Source organism: Heptranchias perlo, chromosome 4 (assembly GCF_035084215.1).
Source record: "Heptranchias perlo isolate sHepPer1 chromosome 4, sHepPer1.hap1, whole genome shotgun sequence".
Taxonomy (NCBI): Eukaryota; Metazoa; Chordata; class Chondrichthyes; order Hexanchiformes; family Hexanchidae; genus Heptranchias; species Heptranchias perlo.
The window spans coordinates 118,274,604-118,288,362 of NC_090328.1; the positions used below are offsets into that span (position 1 = coordinate 118,274,604).

At 43.4% G+C, this 13,759-nt stretch overlaps 1 protein-coding gene across 1 annotated transcript in view; it reads right to left on the reverse strand.

The window, feature by feature from the left end:
• Positions 1 to 13,759, reverse strand: part of LOC137321228 (coronin-2B-like) — a 134,836-nt gene that overhangs the window by 119,531 nt on the left and 1,546 nt on the right. The window lies entirely within an intron of this gene.

The window sequence follows — 13,759 nt, forward strand, 5'->3', positions numbered from 1 at the left end:
AACTAAGTTTCCCCTACTGTGCACCTTTTGTTTAAATTGCCCTGTTATGCTTCTCCTTTTCACATCAACATTCTAGGGGTCACCAATGACCAGAAACTCAACCGGACCAGACACATAAATGCAGAGCAGGTCAGAGGCTGGGTATTCTGCAGTGAGTGACTCACCTCCTGACTCCCCAAAGCCTTTCCACCATCTACAAGGCACAAGTCAGGAGTGTGATGGAATACTCTCCACTTGCCTGGATGAGTGCAGCTCCAACAACACTCAAGAAGCTCGACACCATCCAGGACAAAGCAGCCCGCTTGATTGGTACCCCATCCACTACCCTAAACATTCACTCCCTTCACCACCGGCGCACCGTGGCTGCAGTGTGTACCATCCGCAGGATGCACTGCAGCAACTCGCCAAGGCTTCTTCGACAGCACCTCCCAAACCCACGACCTCTACCACCTAGAAGGACAAGGGCAGCAGGTGCATGGGAACAGCATCACCTGCACGTTCCCCTCCAAGTCACACACCATCCCGACTTGGAAATATATCGCCGTTCCTTCATCATCGCTGGGTCAAAATCCTGGAGCTCCCTACCTAACAGCACTGTGGGAGAACCTTCACCTCACGGACTGCAGCGGTTCAAGAAGGCGGCTCACCACCACCTTCTCAAGGGCAATTACGGATGGGCAATAAATGCCAACCTCGCCAGCGATGCCCATGTCCTCAGAATAAATAAAAGAAAATTGTCCTTTTTGTGCTCCTCTTTTTAAATCCCCCTGTTCTGCTGCTTTTCTCCCCTGTAGATTGTTGTGCTGTCTTTTTAAAAGATTGCCCCAGTTCTGGTTCTTTTCCATCTTTAGTACCTTGCAGACAGTTGGACATTTGTGATGAACCTTTGATTCATTTTGTTGAACATTTAAAACAAAAATTGTTCATTGGGAATGGACTTTTTCCCCCCACTCAGTGGTAAAGTTGAAGAGTATTTCAGTCTTTTTTTTTATCCATGTGATTTAAACCTGGCTGGAAGATGAATTTAAATTATCGAGTTCCTCCTGTTTGGCAGTTTGCCCATGAACTTCTAATAGAACGTTTCAGGGTCCAGTTCCTTTCATTGGGAACCTAACTCTAGACATATCATGTTAAACTTGTAATAACCTGCACCTGGAACAATCACAATTAGAGGTACCTGCCACATTCACAAGACAAAACTCACTTAGTGTCAACCTGCCCCTGTCCATAGCAGCTCAGAGCAAGGGAGAGACTTACTCAGATTGAGGGTAACTTAACTATTTTAAATAGTGTTGGAAGGGATAAGTGTAAACAATTTTACAACACCAAGTTATAGTCCAGCAATTTTATTTTAAATTCACAAGCTTTCGGAGGCTTCCTCCTTCGTCAGGTGAACGATGTGAAAGGGATAAGGACATCAATAACATTAACACAAGACAAAGGGTCACACAAAAGCATTAAGTGGTCTTTTTTTTCCTCTTTTAGAAAACTTTGTTGATAATAGAAAACCATTTAACACATTCGTATGCCATTAACACATATAGATAGACAAGTTAATGCCTCCATTTAAAAATAGCAGACAAGGGAATGGCACATGAATGCATTAAGCATTGCCAACAATAATTTCTAGTCAATACTGCTCTTTGGTATCCACAAGTTTAAAAGGTTGAGGGGAGATCTAATCGAGGTATTTAAAATGATGAAGGGATTCAATAGGATAGATGCAAAGAAACTGTTTCCTCTGGTGGGGGAAATCCAGAACAAGGGGACATAATCTAAACATTGGACATAGGTCATTTAGGAGTGAAATGAGGAAGCACTTTTTCACACAATGGGTAGTGGAATTCTGGAAGTCTCTCTTCCCCACCACCCCCCCCCCCAACCAAAAAGAAAAGCTGTGTATGTTGGGACAATTGAAACTTTTAAGAGTGAGGTCAATAGATTTTGTGTTAGTGAAAGGTATTGAGGGTCAGGGAACCACTGCAGGTAAAGGGGGCTGAGGCACAGATCAAGAATTATCTAACTGAATGTCGGAAAAAGGAAGGGAGAGGTCGGCAGGCTCAGGCGGGAGGGAGGGTGGGCGAATTGGAAAGAAAGAGAGAAAGAGATTTGGCCAAGCGTTTAATCACCACTCCTAATATCTCCTTTGGTTCTTATTTTTATTCGTTCATGGGATGTGGGCGTCGCTGGCAAGGCCAGCATTTATTGCCCATCCCTAATTGCCCTTGAGAAGGTGGTGGTGAGCCGCCTTCTTGAACCGCTGCAGTCCATGTGGTGAAGGTTCTCCCATAGTGTTAGGAAGGGAGTTCCAGGATTTTGACCCAGTGACGATGAAGGAACGGCGATATATTTCCAAGTCGGGATGGTGTGTGACTTGGAGGGGAACGTGCAGGTGGTGTTCTTCCCATGTGCCTTGTCCTTCTAGGTGGTAGAGGTCGTGGGTTTGGAAGGTGCTGTCGAAGAAGCCTTGGCGGATTGCTGCAGTGCATCCTGTGGATGGTACATACTGCAGCCACAGTGCGCCGGTGGTGAAGGAAGTGAATGTTTAGGGTGGTGGATGGGGTGCCAATCAAGTGGGCTGCTTTGTCCTGGATGGTGTCGAGCTTCGAGAGTGTTGTTGGAGCTGCACTCATCCAGGTAAGTGGAGGGTATTCCATCACACTCCTGACTTGTGCCTTGTAGATGGTGGAAAGGCTTTGGGGAGTCAGGTGGTGAGTTCACCAGTGATTTTTGTCGGATTATGCTAAAGGTGCTATATAAATACAAGTTGTTGTTGTTCTGATGTCATCATGTGCAATGTAACTGGCATCTTCATACTGCCAACTGTTAAACAGAAGTGAAAACCTTTGCAACTACTCCTTTAAAAGAACAATGGGCCAGAATTTGCTGGAACATGGCATCTAACTGCGTCTGCCGTTAGTTGGACTGGCCTCTGCACCCTTCAGCTCAAAAATATTTGCCCACAAAGTTGCTGAAAGTACGAGCTGATAACAGGGCAGCGAGGGAAACTGGTCCTTTGGGACCTGAGTGAACAGGGCAAGCAACTAGGTATCTCCTTAAACAATGAGATATAAGGATTGGGAAATAAACACAGGAAGGACTGAAAAGGAGGGTGAATTCAATGTCAAATCAGCTGGAGAAAGAGAAATAAAGAGAGGGAAAGAAAGATTGCATTCAGAGAGAGAGAGACAGAAAGGAAAAGTAAGAAAAAAATTAAAATTTAACATTTTTAAAATCTCCCTGAAAAATTCAAAACCTGAAGGAATGAGACTCCACAGTTGTAATAGTTAATTTTCAGTGCCTGAGAGGTTGAATGGCAGTCATTAACACTTATCACATTGTTAAAAGGGTACTTACACTTGTATTGACAAGACTTAACTTTCTGTGGTGCATTTAATGGGCAATTAATGGACAAATACAGCAAGTTCCTAAAGAAAACGGGGAAGCTAAGAGCAAGATGCGGTTTTCACAAAGCTAACGGCGGAGCGGCACAACTCAAACAACTTTTGGATATCCGCGTTTAACCGCGCATCCGCCTCGTGCTGTACCATTTACCCATAAATAATGGCGTGTGCCATTAGCCTCACCATTATTTTGACAGCAAATTCTGGCCCACTATTTCTCTCCGATTAACCTGTAATAGCGATATTAACTTGCCTTTTACAAGAAAAACCTGCATTAAGTAATTAAATTATGCAAGGAGTATGGTGAATAAGGCAGATGAGCTGAGAGCACAGATAGACACGTTGTTGTACGATATCTTTGCTATTACAGAAACATGGCTTAAAGAGGGGCAGGAATGACAGCTCAGCACACCTGGTTACAGGGTTTACAGACGAGATAGAGAAGGGGATAAAAAAAAGAGGGGGTGGCAATTTTGGTTAAAGAAACAATTACGGCTGTGAGGAGGAATGATATGTTATCCTTAAATGAGGCCATATGGGTTGAGCTAAGGAACAAAGAAGGGGCAGTCACACTGCTGGGAGTGTATTATAGACCCCCAATCAGAGGGAGATAGAAGAGCAAATATATAGGCAAATTTCTGAGAAGTGCAAAAACAGTAGGGCAATAATAGTAGGGGATTTCAACTACCCTAATATTAACTGGTACACAATCAGTGCGAAGGGTATAGAGGGCGCAAAATTCTTCAATTGCATTCAGGATAACTTTTTTAGCCAGTATGTAGCAAGCCCAACAAAAGAGGGGACAGTTCTGGATTTAGTTTTAGGAAATGAGGCTGGGCAGGTGGAAGGATTATCAGTGGGATAGCATTCTGGTGGTAGTGATCATAATTCAGTTAGTCACAAGCTTTCGGAGGCTTCCTCCTTCATCAGGTGAAGCCTCCGAAAGCTTGTGATTTTCAAATAAAATTGTTGGACTATAACTTGGTGTTGTAAGATTGTTTACATTTGTCAACCCCAGTCCATCACCGGCATCTCCACATCATAATTCAGTTAGATTTAGCATAGTTATGGAAAAGGACAAAGATAGAACAGGAGTTAAAGTTCTCAATTGGGGAAAGTACAATGTCGCTAAGCTAAGAAGTGATTTAGCAAAAGTGGACTGGAAACAGCTACTTGAAGGTAAATCAGTGTCAGAGCAGTGGGAGGCATTCAAGGGGGAGATTCAAGGGGTGCAGAGTAAACATGGTCCCACAAAGAAACAGGGTGGGACTGCCAAATCTAGAGCCCCTTCGATGTCAAGGAGCATACAGGGTAACATAAGGCAAAAAAGGGAAGCTTATGTCAGTCACAGAGAACTCAATCCTATAGAAAGCCTAGAGGAATAGAAAGCGCAGGGGTGAAATTAAAAAGGAAATTAGGAAAGCAAAGAGAGGGCATGAAAAAATATTGGCAAGTAAAATCAATGAAAACCCAAAGATGTTTTATAAATACATAAAGAGCAAGAGGATAACTAAGGAAAGAGTAGGGCCTATTAGAGGCCAAAAAGGTAACCTATGTGTGGAGGCGGAAGACTTGAGTATGGTTCTTAATGAATACTTTGCGTCTGTCTTCACAAAAGAGGGGGACAATGCCAGAGATTGTAGTTAAGGAGGAGGAGTGTGAAATATTGGATGGGATAAACTTAGTTAGAGGGGAAGTATTAAGGGGATTAGAATCTTTGAAAGTAGATGAATCATAAGAGCCGGATGAAATGTATCCCAGGCTGTTAAAAAAAGCAAGGGAGGAAATAGCAGAGGCTCTGACCATCATTTTCCAATCCGCACTGGATACAGGCATGGTGCCGGAGGATTGGAGGACTGCAATTGTTGTACAGTTGTTTAAAATGGGAACAAGGTATAGACCGAGTAATTACAGGCCAGTCAGTCTAACCACGATGGTGGGCAAATTATTGGAATCAATTCTGAGGGGCAGGATAAACCGTCACTTAGAAAGGCACGGATTAATCAAGGACAGTCAGCATGGATGTGTTAAGGGAAGGTCATGTCTGACTAACTTGATTGAATATTTTGAGGAGGTAACAAGGAGGTTCGATCAGGGTAGTGCATTTGATGTAGTCTACATGGATTTTAGCAAGGCTTTTGACAAGGTCCCACATGGCAGACTGGTCAAAAAAGTACAAGCCCATGGGATCCAAGGAAGAGTGGCAAGTTGGATCCAAAATTGGCTCAGTGGCAGGAAACAAAGGGTAATGGTTGACAGGTGTTTTTGTGACTGAAAGGCTGTTTCCAGTGGGGTTCCGCAAGGCTCAGTACTAGGTCCCTTGCTTTTTGTGGTATATATTAATGATTTGGACATAAATGTAGGGGGCATGATTAAGAAGTTTGTAGATGATACAAAAATTGTCCGTGTGGTCGATAGAGAGGAGGAAAGCTGTAGACTGCAGGAAGATATCAATGGACTGGTCAGATGGGCAAAAAAAGTGGCAAATTGAATTCAATCTGGAGAAGTGTGAGGTAATGCATTTGGGGAAGGCGAACAAGGCAAGGGAATACACAATAAATGGGAGGATACTGAAAGGGGTAGAGGAAGTGAGAAACCTTGGATTGCATGTCCACAGAACCCTGAAGGTAGCAGGACAGGTAGATAAGATGGTTAAAAAGGCATATGGAATACTTTCCTTTATTAGCTGAGGCATAGAATATAAGAGAAGGGAGGTTATGCTGGAACTGTATTAAACACTGGTTAGCCCACAGCTTGAGTACTGTGTACAGTTCTGGTCACCACATTACAGGAAAGATGTAATTGCACCAGAGAGGGTACATAGGAGATTCACGAGGATGTTGCCAGAGCTGGAGAATTTTAGTTATGGAGGAATGACTGGATAGGCTGCGATTGTTCTCTTTGGAACAGAGGAGGCCGAGAGGTGATTTAATTGAGGTGTATAAAATTATGTGGGGCCGAGATAGAGTGGATAGGAAGGATCTATTTCCCTTAGCAGAGAGTCAATAACCGGGGAGCATAGATTTAAAGTGATTGGTAGAAGGATTAGAGGGGAGTTGAGGAAAAATTATTTTTCACCCAGAGGGTAGTGGGGGTCTGGAACTCACTGCCTGAAAGGGTGGTAGAGGCAGAAATCCTCAACTCATTTAAAAAGTACCTGGATGTGCACCTGAAGTGCCGTGACCTACAAGGCTACGGACAAAGTGCTGGAAAGTGGGATTAGGCTGGGTGGCTCATTTTCGACCGGCGCGGACACGATGGGCCGAATGGCCACCTTCTGTGCCGTAAATTTTCTACGATTCTATGATTAAGGTAACATTTTTTGGGCATCATTTAATCACACTGGTTGTTTAGTTTTCATCATTCACCCCAAGTAAATTATTAATGAATGTCAAGCATGAAATATACTGAGAAAACTTCATGGTTTATAAGCAGTTACTTTTCTCACCTTTAAACATTTCCATTCACCTCATTGTCCAATACAGAATATTCTTAAAAGCTAGGTTAACATTTTGATACTTAACTCTTTCAAATTAGGGGAGTAGGAGGAAAAAAAATTGAATTTAATGCATTCTAGACTCATTTGACTATTAAAAAATCTTTGAAAATATGAGGCATATTCCAATAAGACTAATGCGTTAATGTAACATGTTGGAACACCAACAGTTGGCAGTTCAGAGTGGTGACAAGCAAAGGTCTATCCTCTACATCACCAAGTTACATAGAATCAGCCAGGATCCAACTGAATGGTGGAAAAGGCTGGAGGGATTCAATGGCCTGCTCCTGTTCCTATGTTTCTACCGGACCTGGGAGTCAGTAATGTTAACGCTGGGTGGATAAAGTGTTCCAAACTTCCCAGCACATCACTCAGCTTGATGAACACACAAATTTCACAAAAGAATTGAATCAGCATTTGAGTTTTGTTCATCTTGTAATCCTCAAGTACACATAAAATGAAGATTAATGAAAACAAGTGAAAAAAACAAAGTTACAAAACGCGATATCTTGGTTCACTGGAAAACCCTGCAATAATACCACACTTAACAGGGGTACTGTTACTTTAGAAAGAAAGACTTGCATTTATATAGCACTGTTCACGATCTCAGGACGTCCTAAAGCCAATGAAGTACTTTTGAAATGTAGTCACTATTGTGATGTAGGAAACGTGGCAGCCAAATTGTACACAGCAAGATCCCACAAACAGCAATGTGATAATGACCAGATCATCTGTTTTATTGGGTGAGGGATAAATATTGGCCAGGATACCAGGGAGAACTTCCCTGCTCTTCTTTGACATAGTGCCATGGGATCTTTTACATCCACCTGAGAGGGCAGACGGGGCCTCGGTTTAGCATCTCATCCAAAAGACTGCACCTCTTACAGTGTAACGCTCCCTCAGTACTGTACTGAAGTGTCAGCCTAGATTTTGTACTCAAGCCTCTGGAGTGGGACTTGAACCCATGGCCTTCTGACTCAGAAGCAAGAGTGCTACCCACTGAGCCATGGCTGACATCTTACAATAATTTGCATTCACATAGTGCTCCTCGGAATCTCACGGAGTGCTTATCACATGGAAATGGTGAACCCCTATCAAGAAAGAGAAAATTTGGGTTAAGGTACCAAATGCACAGTCAAAGCAAAGGATTTTAGGAGGCTTCTGAAATGTAGGGAGCGCAGTAACAAGGTGGTTTTTAGAGAGAATTCCAGAGAACAAGACTATAATGACTGAAAGATGTGCTTCCCATGGTGGAGGGGGAGGGGAGGGGAAACAGGAAACAAACAGCAACAAAGCAGCGGAAGGTGTGAACGGAGATGTAGGCATAAGGTCACTAAAATAGGGTGCAGCAAGACTACAGGATGAACTGAGGGCAAGAACAGTGACCTTGAAGACAATTCACTAGGGCAAGGGGAGCCAGTGAAGCACGGCATGGAGTGACAGGTGTGCAGGAGAGGACATGAGCCACCAATTCTTGATTGTTTATAAAGGGTGGTGGCGGGGAGGCCGGCAAGGAGACTACAGGAAAAAGCCAGTCTTTCAAGGTGAAAGTCAGGCGGAGCAGTAGTGGTGGAGCGGTAGCGTCAATGTTTTGGAAGTGTAGTCATGGAAGACACTGAATGTCAACTCGATGCCAAGATTATGCACTGGCGGGGGGTGGGGGGTGATAGATTTGAGGCCAGAGGGTTACAGCTGCTCACAGGAGCTAAAAAAGGTTGGCTTCAGTTTTGCCAACATAGGAGTTGAAGTACATTTTAATCACATCCATGACTTGATGTCAGACAGGCAGTCGGAGAGTATAGCAACAGTCTTGGAATCTGTGATGATGGCAGAGAGATAAAGTCGGGCGATATCACCAAGGAGTAGCATGTAAAATGATAGACCATGGATGGAGCCATTGTTAGGGTTTCCAACCCTCCAGGATTGTCCTGGAGTCTCCACGAATTAAAGATCAATCTCCTGAACACTGCTGCGAGCAACACCCGGGAGAAAAATCATAGTGGCATTAAAGTGTCTTTTTACATTTTTATTTATTAGTTACCCAAAAATTTGTGCCTGTAGAGATGCCACTATGTGTAGGCTGCCAGCGTAGCCTAGAAGCAGAAGTTTCTCCATTCCCATTTTAATGTATTCAAGAGCAGGTGTGATGCACAGTGAATTATATTTATTAAAAATATAGGAAATGGGGAAAAAAGATTCGGACAGAGGGCGTGACAGACGGATGTGAAAGATCGAGAAGACTTGGAGGTATTATAGTTACGGTGTCAGCCTCAGTGGGTAGCACTTTCGCCTCATCAGAAGATCATGGGTTCAAAGTCCCACTCCAGTGACCTGAGCACAAAATCTAGGCTGACACTCCCAATGCAGTAGAGGGAGTGCTGCACTGTCGGAGGTGGCGCGTTCAGATGAGATGTTAAACCGAGGCCCCGTCTGTCCTCTCAGGTGGATATAAAAGATCCCATGGCACTATTTCAAAGAAGAGCAACCAACATCACTAAAAAACAAATTATCTGGTCATTATCACATTGCTGTTTGTGGGATCTTGCTGTGCACAAATTGGCTGCCGCGTTTCCTACATTACAACAGTGACTACACTTGAAAAGTACTTCATTGGCTGTAAAGTGCTTTGGGACGTCCTGAGGTCGTGCAAAGTGCTATATAAATGCAAGGTCTTTCTTTCTTACACACGTAACTCACTTACACCCCAAATTTCAGAATCTTTTAAGCCGTGTAATTACAGGTGTCTCTGGGTGCAAATGCGGAAGAAACTCTAGGGCCAAGTTCCTATCATATGAACGCCACACGTTAGCTACCAACATGAACGGGCAATATCGAGCAACAGAAAACAGACATGCCAAGACATCACAGCTCTGACTAATAAAACATTCACATATATTAGAAAATAAATTGTGCAAGTACGTTTCGTGGATTGCAACACAGTCTTGCAGTTCTGCTCGCCTGACTGCTTAAGGGTCACTTTGACAATTCACGTGTGTTACAATATATTGCTGCCCCTCAGTTGTGTTTCAGTATATTACTGCCTTAATGTGTTTCAGTATATTACTACCATCCATAGGAATTGCTAGATGAGAAAAGACCAAGGTCCATCTAGTTCGCCTTCTACCATCCTGAAACGATAATGGAGTTACTGACTAATCACAGCAATCATCTCCATCAATTAGTCTACAATAGACCCAGACATGAGGTGTACTTTAAATCTTAATGATTTAGTTGTATCTGTCCATTGGCCTCATCCATTTGTAACAGTTCAAAGTCATCTAAATGGTCTTTTGCATAATAGCTTCATTACTGTGTGTTTAGTAAAATATGATAATTATCCTTTATCTCCAGGACACACAGCTGATCAAAGGTCATCGCTGCACCCTGTAGGAGTTTGAGGAATAGCCTCGGTTCCTGAAATAGCCAAGAACGATCTACTCTACAAATGTTGCTGCTAGTTATTGGAAGTTAGCACCATCACAGATATTATATCACTCGCAGTGTAAATTTTAAAACGTGCCATGTAAATTCTAACTAAGAGTTAAACAATGCACAACAACAAAAATGAGTGACAATACAGTATACCCTGCAGTTATAAAGGGAGACAATTTACTTTCAGGGACCAGCTCTATCCATTTCCTAATGATTGATCTCCAAGGATATCGTCCAAAACTAGTGCTTTGCTGCTAATGTAGTTTGCCTTCTAAGGGTAGAATAAGATTCAACTTCAAATTGAAGTCTGAGAGGGGAAGGGATTGGGTGGTGCAGTGGGTTAGTATACTGTCCTTTCAACTCTGGAACCTATGTTCAAATCCAGCCCAGCCTGATGGGATAAAAGTGATCTCTCTCTGACTGCTGTAAGAAGTACTACATTACAACCACAACAGGTCCTCCTCAGCATCAGGCTCTCCGTCATAGGAACTAAACAGATAATCATACTCAGAAAAGTATTCCCTTCTCTAGAATTATATAGAATTTACAGCACAGAAACAAGCCATTTAGCCCTACTGGTCTATGCCAGTGTTTGTGCTCCACTGGAGCCTCCTTCATCTCACTTTAGCAGCATATCCTTCTATTTCTTTCTCCCTCATGTACTTATCTAGCTTCCCCTTAAATGCATCTATGCTATTCGCCTCAACTACTCCTTGTGGTAGTGAGTTCCACATTCTAACCACTCTCTGGGTAAAGAAGTTTCTCTGAATTCCCTATTGGATTTATTAGTGACTATCTTATATTCATAGCCCCTAGTTCTGGTCTCCCCCACAAGTGGAAACATCTTCTCTACGTCTACCTTATCAAACCCCTTCATAATCTTAAAGACCTCTATCAATAATAGCTTTCAAAAGGGAACTGGATAAATACTTAAAGGGGAAAAATTTGCAGGGCTATGAGGAAGGGGCAGGGGAATGGGACTAATTGGATAGCTCTTTCAAAGAGCCAGCACAGGCACGATGGGCTGAATGGTCTCCTCCTGTGCTGTATCATTCTATGATTTGATGCGGAAAAAATTATTTTAATGCAGTATATGTTAATTCTCCTCCCAAGAGATTAAATAGACTTATTCGTAGCGCTGTAATATCCCGGTGTAAGGGACTGTCACAATCAAATAGCACTAGCAAGAGTAAACCTACCAGTCTGCTTTCACTGGGTGGCTGTGAAAACCCAGTTTTTCTTGGGTATCTGGACCTGTTGCCGGTGTTCCAGAGTTCCCCAGCCGTCCTTGGAAATTTGGGTCAGTGTGCCAGCATCATGACGTGGGGGCGCCTGACCCAACATCAGAGTTCTAGCCCGTCCCGCCCGCTGCATGTGTATGGTGCCCAAAAACTCAACAGCGTCAGAAGGCACCCGTGCCATGCACAGAATAGTGTTCTCAATTCAGAGCCCGGCCTAAGGGGAGGCTAGCTCCACTTTACCAAATGAAAGTCTAAAAAAAAAATTGCATTTGTAGAGCGCCTTTCACGACCTCAGGACATCCCAAAGCGCTTTGGCGCCAATGAAGCACATTTCTTTGAAATGTTGTAATGTAGGAAAGCACTTCATGACTGACTAGCTGTTCCTCCTAGTGAACTGATCCAGAATTCACATCACAAACAGGGTGGACAGAGAAGAGGAACAATGATGTTTGCAAGGGGTCTTCATCACTATACAGAACAGCAAGGTTTTCAGGATCGATCCCTGATCTGTGCTGTGGCTGTTAGCCAAGGAAGCAGTGCGGCAAATAAAATCTCATTGCTGTTTGTGGGAGCTTGCTGTGCACAAATTGGCTGCCACGTTTCCATTACAACAGTACTTCATTGGCTGCAAAGCGCTTTGGGTCATCCTGAGGTCATGAAAGGCGCTATAGAAATACAAGTCTTTCTTTCTTCCTTTTTAAAATTGGTCACAGCATGTTGGATTGGGTGGGGGAGTCAGTTAAGGTTCCTGGCTCTGATCACTATTACGTAATCCCTGCTGCAAAAAAAGTGTATGTGTGTTGAAATCAGGTGAAGACAGCACCAGGCCTAGCTCTGATGCGCCCCATGATAAAACAGCCTGTGGACGCACTGTCCAGGCTCACTTGAACAATGGCCACTTTGGGCGAATAACTAAAAGGGAACCATAACTCAGCATAACTTAAAGAAAAAAGAAAGAACTTGCATTTCGATAGCACCTTTCATGATGTCAGGACGTCCCAAAGCACTTTACAGCCAAGAAGAACTTGTGAAGTGTAGTCACTGTTGTAATGTAGGAAACGCAGCAGCCAATTTGTGCACAGCAAGCTCCCACAAACAGCAAAGTGATAATGACCAGATAATCTGTTTTTAGGTGCTGGTTGAAGGATAAATATTGGCCCAGGACACTGGGAAGAATTCTGGAAATAGTGTTGTGGGATCTTTTAAGTCCAACCGAGAGGGCAGACGAGTCCTTGGTTTAGCGCTTCATCCGAAAGACGGAACCTCCGACAGTGCAGCACTCCCTTGGTATTCCACTGGGAGTGTCAGCATAGATTTTGTGCTCAAGTCTCTGGAGTGGGACTTGAACCCACAACCTTCTGTCTCAGAGGTGAGAGTGCTACCCACTGAGCCACTGCTTGGGGGTAAGGGTAAAAATTGGGGAAGGGGGGGGGGGGGGGGGAGGAGGGGAAGACACCTTCTTAGGGGCAGGATAATTGGGGCTTGCATTGCATCCAAACTAAAATTAAGAACACGGTGAGAATACAATTTGTATTAAAATTTTTAGAAATGGAAGCAAAGAATAAGATAGGGTAGGAATTACAGTAATGACTATTCAGGGATTAATGCTGCAGTGAGAATATTCTGGAATTGCATTTTAGATAGTTTTCTAACACAGATTAAGGCAGAGCTTTAAAACTGAGAGAATGCATTGGCTTTTTGTGGTGGGTATTGTCAGAAAATCTCCCAAGGAGGTAGAGAGAAGACGACTAATAGGTCCATTTCACTTAGAATCATACAACACAGAAGGGGCCATTCGACCCATCGTGCTTGTGCCAACTCTTTGAAAGAGCTATCCAATTAATCCCATTCTCCTGCTCTTTCCCTATAGCCCTGCAAATTTTTTCCCTTTAAGTATTTATCCAATTCCCTTGACTTGCGGTCAAATATTTCATACCCACACATTTTTAAAACTTTCCTAGCCAGTGTTCTCCTCTCTGATTTCTAGAGTTCAGCTCCCCAGACACCAGTCATCTTCCCATACCTAATCCAAGTCTCATTCTCAACAGTGAGTGTCTGTCAGCTATTCAACTGTGGCAGCATCGCAGTTGAGCCCAATACTGTCCTCACCCAACATCCGCATACAAGCATTTCCCACGGGGGTGCCCGGTTAGTAATCGGGAGTAAGAATCATGGCAATTTTTAAC